Here is an 11,579-nt window from a genome sequence, read left to right on the forward strand (position 1 = left end):
AAAGGTCATGTAAAAGGATATAAATTTGAAAAAGAAATCCATTTATAATCGAGACATAATCTATAAGGAAAGAAGAGTTGCTTCAACTAGGAGGAATTTCTAATAAAAATAAAAACTAGATAAAATACATTTCAATTAGATAATATAAAATCTAACTCAACAAAATAAAATGAACTAAATGAGGAAGAACATTAGACCTTAGTCTTGATGAGATCGGTGTAGAAAAAAGACAACCAAAAAACATAACCCTATTGATTTTCGATCTTCTTTTGTTTTATCTTCTCTATATGAAGGTAGTTGATTAGGAGAACAATAAATATTAAAGGAGGCCATGGTTGAATATCAAGAGGCCTTGGACAACATTGAGTCATGATATTTGATCAAATAGTTTATTCTGAAGAAGAATCACAAAGCCATATAACCATATGCACAACAAATTAACACACAAAAATTAAACTGGCGGAAAAGGCAGAACCATCATGTGGTCTCTCTGCTCATGTAATTCACCTTATTCAAAAAATTTAATAATACATTTAAATACATGAGTAAGTGGTCTTAAGATAGTGCAACTATCTTAGACTCACTTGGTTGAGACAATTTCTCAACTTACACGCCAATTTTAGGAGAGCTAGTTGGAGAGAATCTCTCATCCAAGCTAGACTTCTTAGTTTGAGGAAGTCTCATGATTTTATTTATTTAATTTAATAATTGGATTTATTATTGATTTTTAAGAGAGTGAGGCTAACATTCCCCCCCTCAATGACAAATCCAAAACAAACAAGGAACCATCTTCCAAGTTCTCAAGTTGATCCTCAAAAAAAATTTGCCTGAAAAACCGCCAAAGCTGGATGTTGAAGAAACTACAATATGAAGAGACCATGAGTCAGTTGCATGACTAATTCATCTCTGAATGTCGCTTGACAACTCCATCATGTGCCAAGCCACAAAAGGATCCAACTGTCCTTTTCTTGAAAACAACATTCGGTGTCCACTAACACAATTTGATGAATACCCACTGGCGTATTTGCTGATGATGATCGCCCAATGGTGTCTTTGCTGATGATGCCCACTGGCTGCTTCATTGATGTTATTGAGACTTTCAATCTGACAACCACTTGTCAATTTCCTTGACATTTTCCCCCCTTTTTCAGCTGAAAGGAGAGGCAATATTCTCCAAAATATATCTGAACTCGCCCCCTGTAGGTGGAGTATTTCACTGGTGTACTCCTCCGTTCAACTACACGAGAGTACCATCTTCATTTGACTGTTGGCTGCAATATGTGTGAGTGAATCTAATTGTAAAACTTGGACAATCTTCTGGCTATGGATGACCATTCCCAGGGATCAATCCATGAATAATTTATCTTCAATCTAGCTGACTGTCATTGGTTGCAACATTTCTCTGATGTATGATTTGCCTTGCAGCAATGGCTACAAGGATGGAGATCAAAACATTGATTTTCTAGATGACCGATTCTTTGACAATGAGAGAATTTCGGTTTGTCTGCAACTTGAGTTTGTGTGCATTTCTGTTTGTCTATAACTTCAGTTTGTGTGCATTGATGTCGGTCTGCAAGTTGCTAAGAACTTGCTGAGGTGATTTGTTCATGTAATCCAGCTTTGACTAACTGAATGGGCTTTGAATAATCAAGGATATGTAAGTTGTCGTTATCTTTGACATATCCTAAGTCGCGTCGATTTCGATTACTTTGAATTTCTTCCCATGGCTTGATGATGGGTTTGGAAGAAAGTTGAACTAGAACAACTTCAACACTTGAAGTTGGTTGGATGAATGAAGTCAAATGATTAACTATCTCTGGATTGGTCAAAGACTTGGAAGTAATACTCTTCTCTTGCAACTCATTTCTCTATAGTTGCAACTCCAGTTGAAGGAACTCAATCTTTTCATGTGCATGTTGAATATGCACTTGAATGTCAACAAGAGTTGTTTTTCTGATGTTCACCATGTTGTTAGCTGATGATAAAATCAAATTGGTAATAATTTGGGACAGTTGAATGTGTGTCGTCGTGTTAGCTTGCTCACTTTGAATTCAGGCTCGCCGGTACTGTTGCTTATTGTTGATGTTGTAAACACTTGCTAGAGTTTTATGACTTGTTTGTTTGAACTCTTGATTTCATGCTCACTTGATGACGATTATGTTGCTTGAATGCTTCACTGACACTTTGTTAATGCTTCAATCAACTTCACACTGGCTCGTTCATTGTAGATGCTGTGCTTTGAAATTTCGCACTTGATTTTGACACGCTCACTTGCTTGGTTGTTTAATTGACACACTCACTTGCTTTGATTGTTTGAATGACACGCTCGCTTGCTTTGCTTGCACTTACTTGATTGATTACTGACACTTTGTGCTTTCTTGAATGTACTCACTGAATGTCTTGATTTTAAAAAAGAAAGGGTGTCAAACACTATTGAAAATGCACCCAAGAGACAAATGACAAGTTCAATCTTGATGACTCAGTTGAAGACTTACTTGACTTAATGTATTCACCTTAACAATTCAAATTAGGGTGTCGGTTACAACCGAGAATGCACCCTTACAATTCAACTGAATTTGACTTTGATTACAATTCAACTTACAAATTATGATTTGCAAGTTACAGTTTGTATTGAGCTTATTAAAAAATGGTGCAAGTGCAATTGCCAAAAAATTGTTGTTGAATTGCTGCAAAAAAATTGTTGATGTAGATGACAACTTGATTGGATGTTGATGCAGAAATGTCTTGACTTGAAATTCTTGATTTTGTAGCATCCTTAACTTGATTTCTTTGATTACATAATGTGAAATGTGCTTGCTTGGAAGATCATCTTATCAAGTTGATGATGTGATGCTTTATGCTTGTGTACTTTAAGCTTGATTGCAGGAGCTTCATTAAGTGTTATTATACTTAAGCTTGCTTATGTGCATCTAGTTGTTTAAGCATAACACAAAGATATAATTTGAACACAAGTCATGCACATGCATTCATTACACACGGTGTACCTAAGATCCCCTTATTCAATTTTGGGCGGATCTAGGACACAAGCACCACAAAAAATATGCCTTTTTGTTATACAGGTGACAACCAGCTCTTACACCTAAGAACAACTTTTCAATTACAATATTTTGTTTGTTTGGACCCTTTTTCAAACAACAAATTCACTTCAATGCCTGCTCCTTCACTCTCAAAATACTAAAACAATTACCTTCCCTTAAAATTCACTTATCACTCCAAATATTACAAAAGAATAATTTCACCTTATCACTCCACAAAATCACACCTTATCTCTCCAAAATAATAAAAATTAATGCACCTTTATTTCATCTAAAAAAAAATCTATGATCACTTGTGTCTCCAAAATACATAAACTCCTTAATTCTCCATTACAAATATACATAAAAATAACTTTATAATCCACCCCTTTTCTCATAAAGCTTTTTTGGAAATAGGAATTTCCAAAAGCACTTTTACAAGTCACCGAGGAAGAGCCCCAAGAGTTAGCTCAATCGGTCAATCAAGTGCCTCACTAATGGGAGGTCACAGGGTCGAAACCCAAAAGATCTTGGGGTTAGGTCAATAAATAGGCCGAGGGGTGTGACCCCATTCAGGTGGGGTCCACCCTAGCGTTGTTCGATTCTGAATGTAGCGGACCCACTGACCATGGGTATCCGTGAACCAGTAGTGAAAAAAAAAAAAAAAAGTCACCGAGGAATATAAAATATTTTATTACTTTTATAAAAAGTAATAAAATACATTTTCAAAAGCTTATGTCTTTAAAATATGTGCATTAAGTATCATTTTAAGCATACCTTGAAGGAAGTGCATCAATTCTTCATAGTTGGACTCCTTTTCATAGATGTGGACTTTCTCTTCATTTACTTTGCGGTGGCTTCTCTTTTTTTATGGGAGTTGTCTATAATGCGACTTTTTGAGATTCCGGTGACGGAATCCGGCGGAAGAAATTGAGATGAAATCATGATTTGTTGCAGTTAAAATGGTTTTTTAACTGCATATTCGGATTCAGCACCCTGAAAAACCCCTGGGACGCTTTCATTGTGCAGAAATTAGCTATCAAACTTGGATTCCAATAAATTACTGCCGGATTTTCACCGGAAAAAATCGCCGGAAAGGCTTTCAAAAAGTCGCGTTAAAGACTACTCCTTTTTTATGTAGGTCTTCCTCTTAAATTCAATGTTGATGCTTTTTCCAATGCAGGTTTACAAATATTCAATGCTCACTTTCTCCATGATGATATGTGATATGGCTAAACAATCTCATCAAATCATTGTCGTCAATAATTGAAGGAACAATTCTGAAAATTTCTTCTGTCAATTACTGTGGAACACATTTGGGCTTTCGAAAGGCCCTCTTGTTCATGATGCCACTCAAGAGAAATGCCCCAAACCTGCCAAAGACATTTCAAAGAAGCCGGATGGCATCTCACGCGAGGTGTACGCACTCACAAGCGGTTTTCCCCTCGTCGTGCCATCGTTGGACATCTCTAATTTGAAGAAGCGCCCTCCATCAGAGAATGAAACAATCTCTTGGAATGGTTTCCTTTTACATCATCAGCTCAAAAAGATAACTTGGAACTTTACCATTGGGTTAAAGTTGTAAATGGTGTTCGTCCAATAAGGGATAATGCTTTCGCAAAATATAACAAAGTTGTGGATGTTGTAAGGTACACAGATGAGGAATATACAAAGTACTTGAGTAACTCTAATTGGACTCGAGAAGAGACAAACCAGCTCTACGACTTATGTGAACAGTTTGATCTTCGATTTATTATAATTGCTGATAGATTTACTCCATCACGAAGTGCAGAGGAACTGAAGTGCTGTTACTATACAACTATTAGAGCAATCTCGCTGGCCAAAGCTCCGTCTCACGAGGAAATTGAAGACCACCCTATTGTTAAGGAGCCATATAACATCATAAGTGAGGTTGACCGAAAACTGGCATTGGTTGTAATACTCTCTCAGTCAAGGCAGCAGGAGCGTGAGGATGCCAAGGTCTTAGCTGAGGCAAAACTTATTACTGAAGCAAATAATGGAGATGCAACAGAGATACCTACCACTGGGCCTTCGATCTTGCTTCCAATGCTGAAAAGATGAAAACTCCAATCAGCTGCTCCAGGATCTATAGCAAGTTTATGAGCACAGTCTTGTGTTGTCGTATCCTTCTTATATCAACGCTACCTCTCTCTTCTCATTCCTTTCTGATAAACCATCGGGGAATTCGACCATGAATATCATTAAAACAAACTGCATAGCCGGAGGAACAACTGTAATTCGAAGCATCAAAGCGCTCCAGGTCCAGAATCTTTGAATCACCAAATGGGTCGAAAGAATATGAGTTTGTAATGGCCGTTGTGTTTCCTACAGACTCCAAACATGATTTCGTGGCAGACAGCTGTAGGCGAAGTAAAAATCTTGATAATGAAATCAATCAACTGACGGAAGAATTTAGGAACCCTGTTAGGAAGACCGTATATGGTGAAACTGCGGTTTTAGATGATAGTACTCGTCCTCCGGAGAAGGGTCTGGAGATCTCTTGGTGCACAACTCAAATAACAATGATCTTAAGGTTCCACACATTTCTTCCACGCTGCTATCGTTGACTAATAGCAGGTCTTTTAAAGTTGGTCTTGATGAACAATCTTCTCCCGGAGCAAGTAGAGGACACGAGCAAAGTTATGACAGAAATCATAACCATCACTTGAAATTACAGAGAATAAACATTAGAAATCAACAAAAATTGTAGCTCCCATATGGCATGTAGCTTAATCTCCAACGACATTTGAAAAAAACATAAATCAACCATCAGATTCACCCACTTCTCTCAAACAGATCTGGGTGTCCTTCTCAATGCCATCACATGCGAGAGATTCTCAATAAATAAAATACAGTGGCTCTTTAACACAACCGCTACAAATGCATACTTGGCTACATCGCACGCTACAGTTCCCAAGAATGGAACTATTTCGAAATTTTCGTATTAAATGCTTAAGATCCTCTTCTTCAAGATTGTGCCAAGACACCAAAATCTCAAACCTCCTTACTTTTTCTAGACACAATTCATTTCAAATGCTCTTCAAATCTCATTACTCGCACTTGCAGCTCCAAGTATCACCCAATTACAACGAACAGGTTGAACACCATATCTCAAGGGATATTCCACAAATCAAATCCATATTTATATCCATCTCAAAATGATTCGATCCAGCAATTATAACACATATACATGAACAATCATATCGATTGCAATGTTAACCTCACATACACCCAGAATCTTCGTATGCTCCGATACTACATGAAGAAGAATCACAAAGCCATATAACCATATGCACAACAAATTAACACACAAAAATTAAATTGGTGGAAAAGGCAGAGAGCTATCATGTGGTCTCTCATGCTCATGTAATGCACCTTATTCCAAAAAATTAATAATACATTTAAATACACAAGTGGGTGGTCTTAAGATAGTGCGTCTATCTTAGACTCACTTGGTTGAGACAATTTCTCAACTTACACACTAATTTTAGGAGAGCTAGTTGGAGAAAATTTATCATCCAAACTAGACTCCTTAATTTGAAAAATTCTCATGTTTTTATTTATTTACTTTAATAATTAGATTTATTCTTGATTTTTAAAAAAGTGAGGCTAATACATTCAAGAAAAATCACAAGTATCTTGTGGTTAAATTAAATTCTATTATATTGTGGTTAAAATAAATTATATTATATTTCTTTCATTTATTTTTATTCTGTTTTATTTTGAGGTAGAGAGGATATATTTCAAAAACCATTCTTACATGGAAATCTTGAAAAGGAATCAACATGAAATAGTCACAAAGTTTTATACTAAATGAAAAAGATGTGATGGTTAAAATAATTGCCATGAATGTGGTGTCATATTTTGGCCCTTATATATTAGGACTTGAATTCCCAAGAAGCAAATTCAATCACTATATGTATTCCAACTACTTGGATTTCCAAGAAGCAACTTCAATCACTATATGTATTCCAAGTGAGTTGGTAATCATTTTGCTTATGTATTATATTGTATGCTAATGATATCTTAGTGTTTCTACACGGCAAGGAAATTATTAACGATGTTATATCTTAATTTCCCCTTAATCTTGATACGAGGGACCAAATTTTATATTGGTGTGGAAATTAAAAGAAATGGTGAAAATGGGAAACTCTAATTAAATGGAAAGAATGTGTAGAGACAAGTAATTATGGAGTTTTAATATGAAGAATGTACATTGTTCAATATTTATATTTTGATAGGTGTAAACTTATTTATAAAGTAGTCGCAGTGTACAATAAGTGACAACAAAATTTTATGTTTTTTTATGTACTTTTTTATGTTCTCTATGTAAATGTCAATAGATGTTTGATGTATGCCATAGATTGTATTAGAGTAGATATTATTCATATATGATGAATTTTGAGTAGATATATTTCAAAATTAGAGAAGGAATATTAGACAATTATATAGAGGGTTTTTAGATAATTGTGTAGAAGTTTAAATTGTCCAAATTTCTATCAAAAATAACTTATTCGAAATAGAGTGATAAATTTACATGGTTTTGCTGATGCAAACTACATTGGAGATCTTGATCATAGAAAATCTACATGTAGTTATGTGTTTATCATATTTGAGTGAGAAATTAATTAGATACGTAAGGGCTAACTCATAGTTGTAGTTTCAACTAAAAAAGTTGGGTACCTGGGAACCACTCATGAAAGTAAGGAAGTTGTATAATTGATGAGAATGTGTTTAGGTATTAGTTTTATACATAAACCTTATAAATAAGGAACCTTGTTTGTAATCATAAATATAAACATATGAATACATAGTGTGATTTTGTTAGATGCATGGTTGAATGCAACACAATGTTGTTTGAAAAACTAGATTCTTTTAGGAATATTACAGATTCGTTGACAAATTCTATTAGTACTAAGAAGTTTTCTTTGGTGTAATAATCAATGACCATAAGAACTATTTGACAATAATTTTATGAATCTTTTGCTATTGTTATTTTGCAAAAAAATCAACATATAATAAAAGAGCACATATACGTAATATTTCTTACATGTAGAGTGTGCATCTTAAACTATACCCTTGACTTCCAAAAGATATTTTTAACCTAACTTCAATTCAATATTTTCTTTTTATTCTTTTGTATCTAAAGGAATAAACAACTGAACAATATTGTGTTCACGTTACATGAAATTGATTCCAACTGCTACCATTATAATCTCTAGGCACATACATACGCCCTTCCACAAACAAATGTAAATTTAGAAGAATTGAAAAAAAAACTCTTCACACATAATACTTCATTTACACAATTATCCGAAATTAAATTACCTCACCAAAACTAACTCCAACTTAATATTATTTAATCCTAATTGAAAAAATAAATTTATAATACAAATTAAAAATTAATTAATAACACACAATAACGAAATATTATATTATAAACATTTTAATTAATAGCATCATAGTGAGAAAAATGCCCGTGTGCATCATTTGATTTCCGCTTTCAATTGTAGAGCACGGTCAAACGTTATTTTTGCGAAGAATATTTTCCCAGGGTACTTTTTCTCAAGAAGAAAAAAAATTCAGAACAACAAAAGTAAATAATTTTTTAATGTAAAGCCAGCTCCCTTACGGACCACCAGCGGGTTATTTCAGGTGGCGTGGTTTTCCTTGATAACAATGATGTGTCAATTGACATTTGCGGATAGCAGCCAGAGATGCTGTCTTCACTGTTGGTTTTGACAAACTGAGTTTGATAGGTTTTTCCACCTTTTGAAAAAAAAAAAAAAAAAAGAAAAAAAAAAAGGATTTTTTTTTAGAGAATATTCTTCTGTCATAATGACGAAACATAGTTTTTCTCGAAAACAAGCAGTGTCATCATTGGAAAAATAAATATGCTTTTGGTAGTGGGGTATTTATTGAGAATAATCGTTTTATTATGCGACAATATATTTTGATTTTGATAAAATCGACCGTTCACATAATTGACTCTTCAATAATTGCAAACTCAAGTTGTTATTTTTTTATTTCTCAAGTTGTTTATGTATTTATGTATTTTAGAGATTACAATATATTTAATATTTGGTTTAAAAAATTGTGATTTTAGGGTATTTAAACTATCACAATTATTTAAAAATTTATTTTTTGTTTTATTTTTTTCTCAAGTTGTTTATGTCTTTTAAAGATGATAATATATTTAATGTTTGATTTAAAAAATTTTGACTCAAGGGTATTTAAACTGTCAAGATTATTTGGGGATTGTATCTCATGGGCCACACCAATCTTTAACATGACTAGATTTTTTCCCACAGAGTTTCGAATCGGTAATTTCACATCACATAGTGACTTAACAATACACCTCATCATTGTCTATTCTATGCCTCATGGGCTTACTTATTTCTTTTTAAATGAATCCATTATTAGTGAATTGATATTGTTTTTATCAATATTTTTATTTTCTTAGTATTTAAATATAGGATATTTTATTTTCTTAAGACTTAATTTATCTTTTGTGTTGAGTTTATTTTATTTATATAAATAATACTTAAGAGAAATATATATTATATATCATTTGAAATGGTAAATTTTTAAATTAAAAAAATAAATTCTTAAGAATTTAAATTTTTGTTTTTATTGTAAATTCCAAAACTTTGTATTAGTCGAAGAAACAGAGATACATCGATAAACTGGTGCAGGCCGAGGGAGTTCCAATAGAAAAAATAGGCCTCTTCTGCATAAACCCGACATAAACTAGTTATTGACATATTACATAGTCACTGCCTAGTTGAGCTTACAAGCTTCACACCAAATAAACGCATAGAGACCAAAAAAAATGACATTCCCAAATCGACATACGAGAGACCAAAGCCCACTCTCATAACTAGAGTATAAGGAGACACATTTCATCGGAGCCAAAAAAAAACATCAGCATAACTAAACCAAAACACACGACCATACCAAACTCTGGGTCATGACACCACACATCATTGTAATCCCTTTGGAGAAAAGCCCATACTAGGCTGGATTGGAACACTAAAAGCACCACTTGAGGAGTCAACCGCCGTCAACCAATCACATCCCTTCAATGCTAGTCCTCATCAGATGAGGAAACTTTTATCAAAGCATAAACACTAGAACCAGGCAACTCACCATGGTCATGACCTTCAGACTCGCAGGGAGAACATGGATTTCAACATGTCTCAAGGGGGTGTCAATTCCATCCGCTGTAAAACACAGGTTCCTTAACATTCTCTTAACATCATCCAAGGATGCAAAGAGGTATTTCTCAACTTATTTGTCTTTGAGAACTAAGCCCAATATTATCTTCATTTTCCAATGAAGGGCCGCTGAACTTAAGAATTGTTTTTTTATGTCTCTAGTGTGTCTTATATCTAGAACCCATCCACCCAAATCTTCTAGCAGTTCTGAATCAAACAACGACTTCCTTTGTTTCACCCACCTTCACCTCCAATTATCTTATTTCCAGACGCACACTTGGAGGGACAACTTTGAAATAGAATGTCATTGATTCTTGGGAAAAAAATCTCATGCCCCTCTGACCAGGCCAAGCAACGCTTTTGCCACCCCTTCTTCTTCTTTGACATTTCCTTGGAGGCATGTCGAATTCAAAGAGGGGTTGATTGAAATCTTTATAGGTATTGTTATCACTCCAAGAAACTCTCCTGGGTTGCAAATCAGAGATGCCTGGTAACATATAATCTTCAATATTGTTCTCTGAACTATTGGAATAAATGATGGTTTGGATCAAGCCAGATAACCATTTCAACTATGTTTTTACTCAAGACATGCATGAACACCCTCAGCTTACAAGGCTTTAGACCACTAATGCTCAATAGTTTGTAGATTCAATGAATGGATGGAGAATACTGACCATACTGGCAGATGCATACATAAACATAAATGAATGGCTAGCTACAAGCAGCAAAAGAGAATACTGACTGTACCAACAGATGAATATATGACCACATATGAATGGCTAGCTATAGGCAACAAAGAAGCTTGCAACTCTAATTTATGAACACAGAGATAAGATGATAGTTATCTGGCATTAGATACAAAAGAAACATGACTAAACTATCCAAGTGCAAGCTTAGAATAGAAGAGAAATGAACATTGAACATATAACAACAAAATAAGCTTGTATTACTAATGAATGCAGATGAGAAGTTTGAGTAGCAAAGTCTCTACAATCTCCAGAAGTTTGAACCTGTATTACATCTTAGTTTCAGCTATTTATAGCTTGTTTACAATGCTCCTGAGCTCTAAGAGGCTCGGAGTCTTAATCTTGTCTGAACTGTCCCTTAAGTGTTTGATTCCCTCTATTGGCAAGCATGGCTCGGGGGTTTTCCCATTCTGACAAAGGAATAACCACCTTCAGATATTTTGGATAGCTTGTTGCGCTGTCTGGGGGCTCTCTCGTGCCAAAGATGCCCCATAATGTTTGTTTTGATGAGTTGTGCTAGGCTATTGATGCGTTGTGCTGCTTCTTGGCCTCTATGTCGG

At 34.6% G+C, this 11,579-nt stretch overlaps 1 pseudogene; it reads left to right on the forward strand.

Moving 5' to 3' along the window:
- Positions 1 to 5,117, forward strand: part of LOC149193607 (SWR1-complex protein 4 pseudogene) — a 48,118-nt pseudogene extending 43,001 nt beyond the window's left edge.
- The last annotated feature ends 6,462 nt before the right edge of the window (positions 5,118 to 11,579 follow it).

This window comes from Pinus tabuliformis, chromosome 2_2, assembly GCF_031772625.1.
Source record: "Pinus tabuliformis cultivar Carrire ecotype Pingquan chromosome 2_2, CPIR1, whole genome shotgun sequence".
NCBI lineage: Eukaryota > Viridiplantae > Streptophyta > Pinopsida > Pinales > Pinaceae > Pinus > Pinus tabuliformis.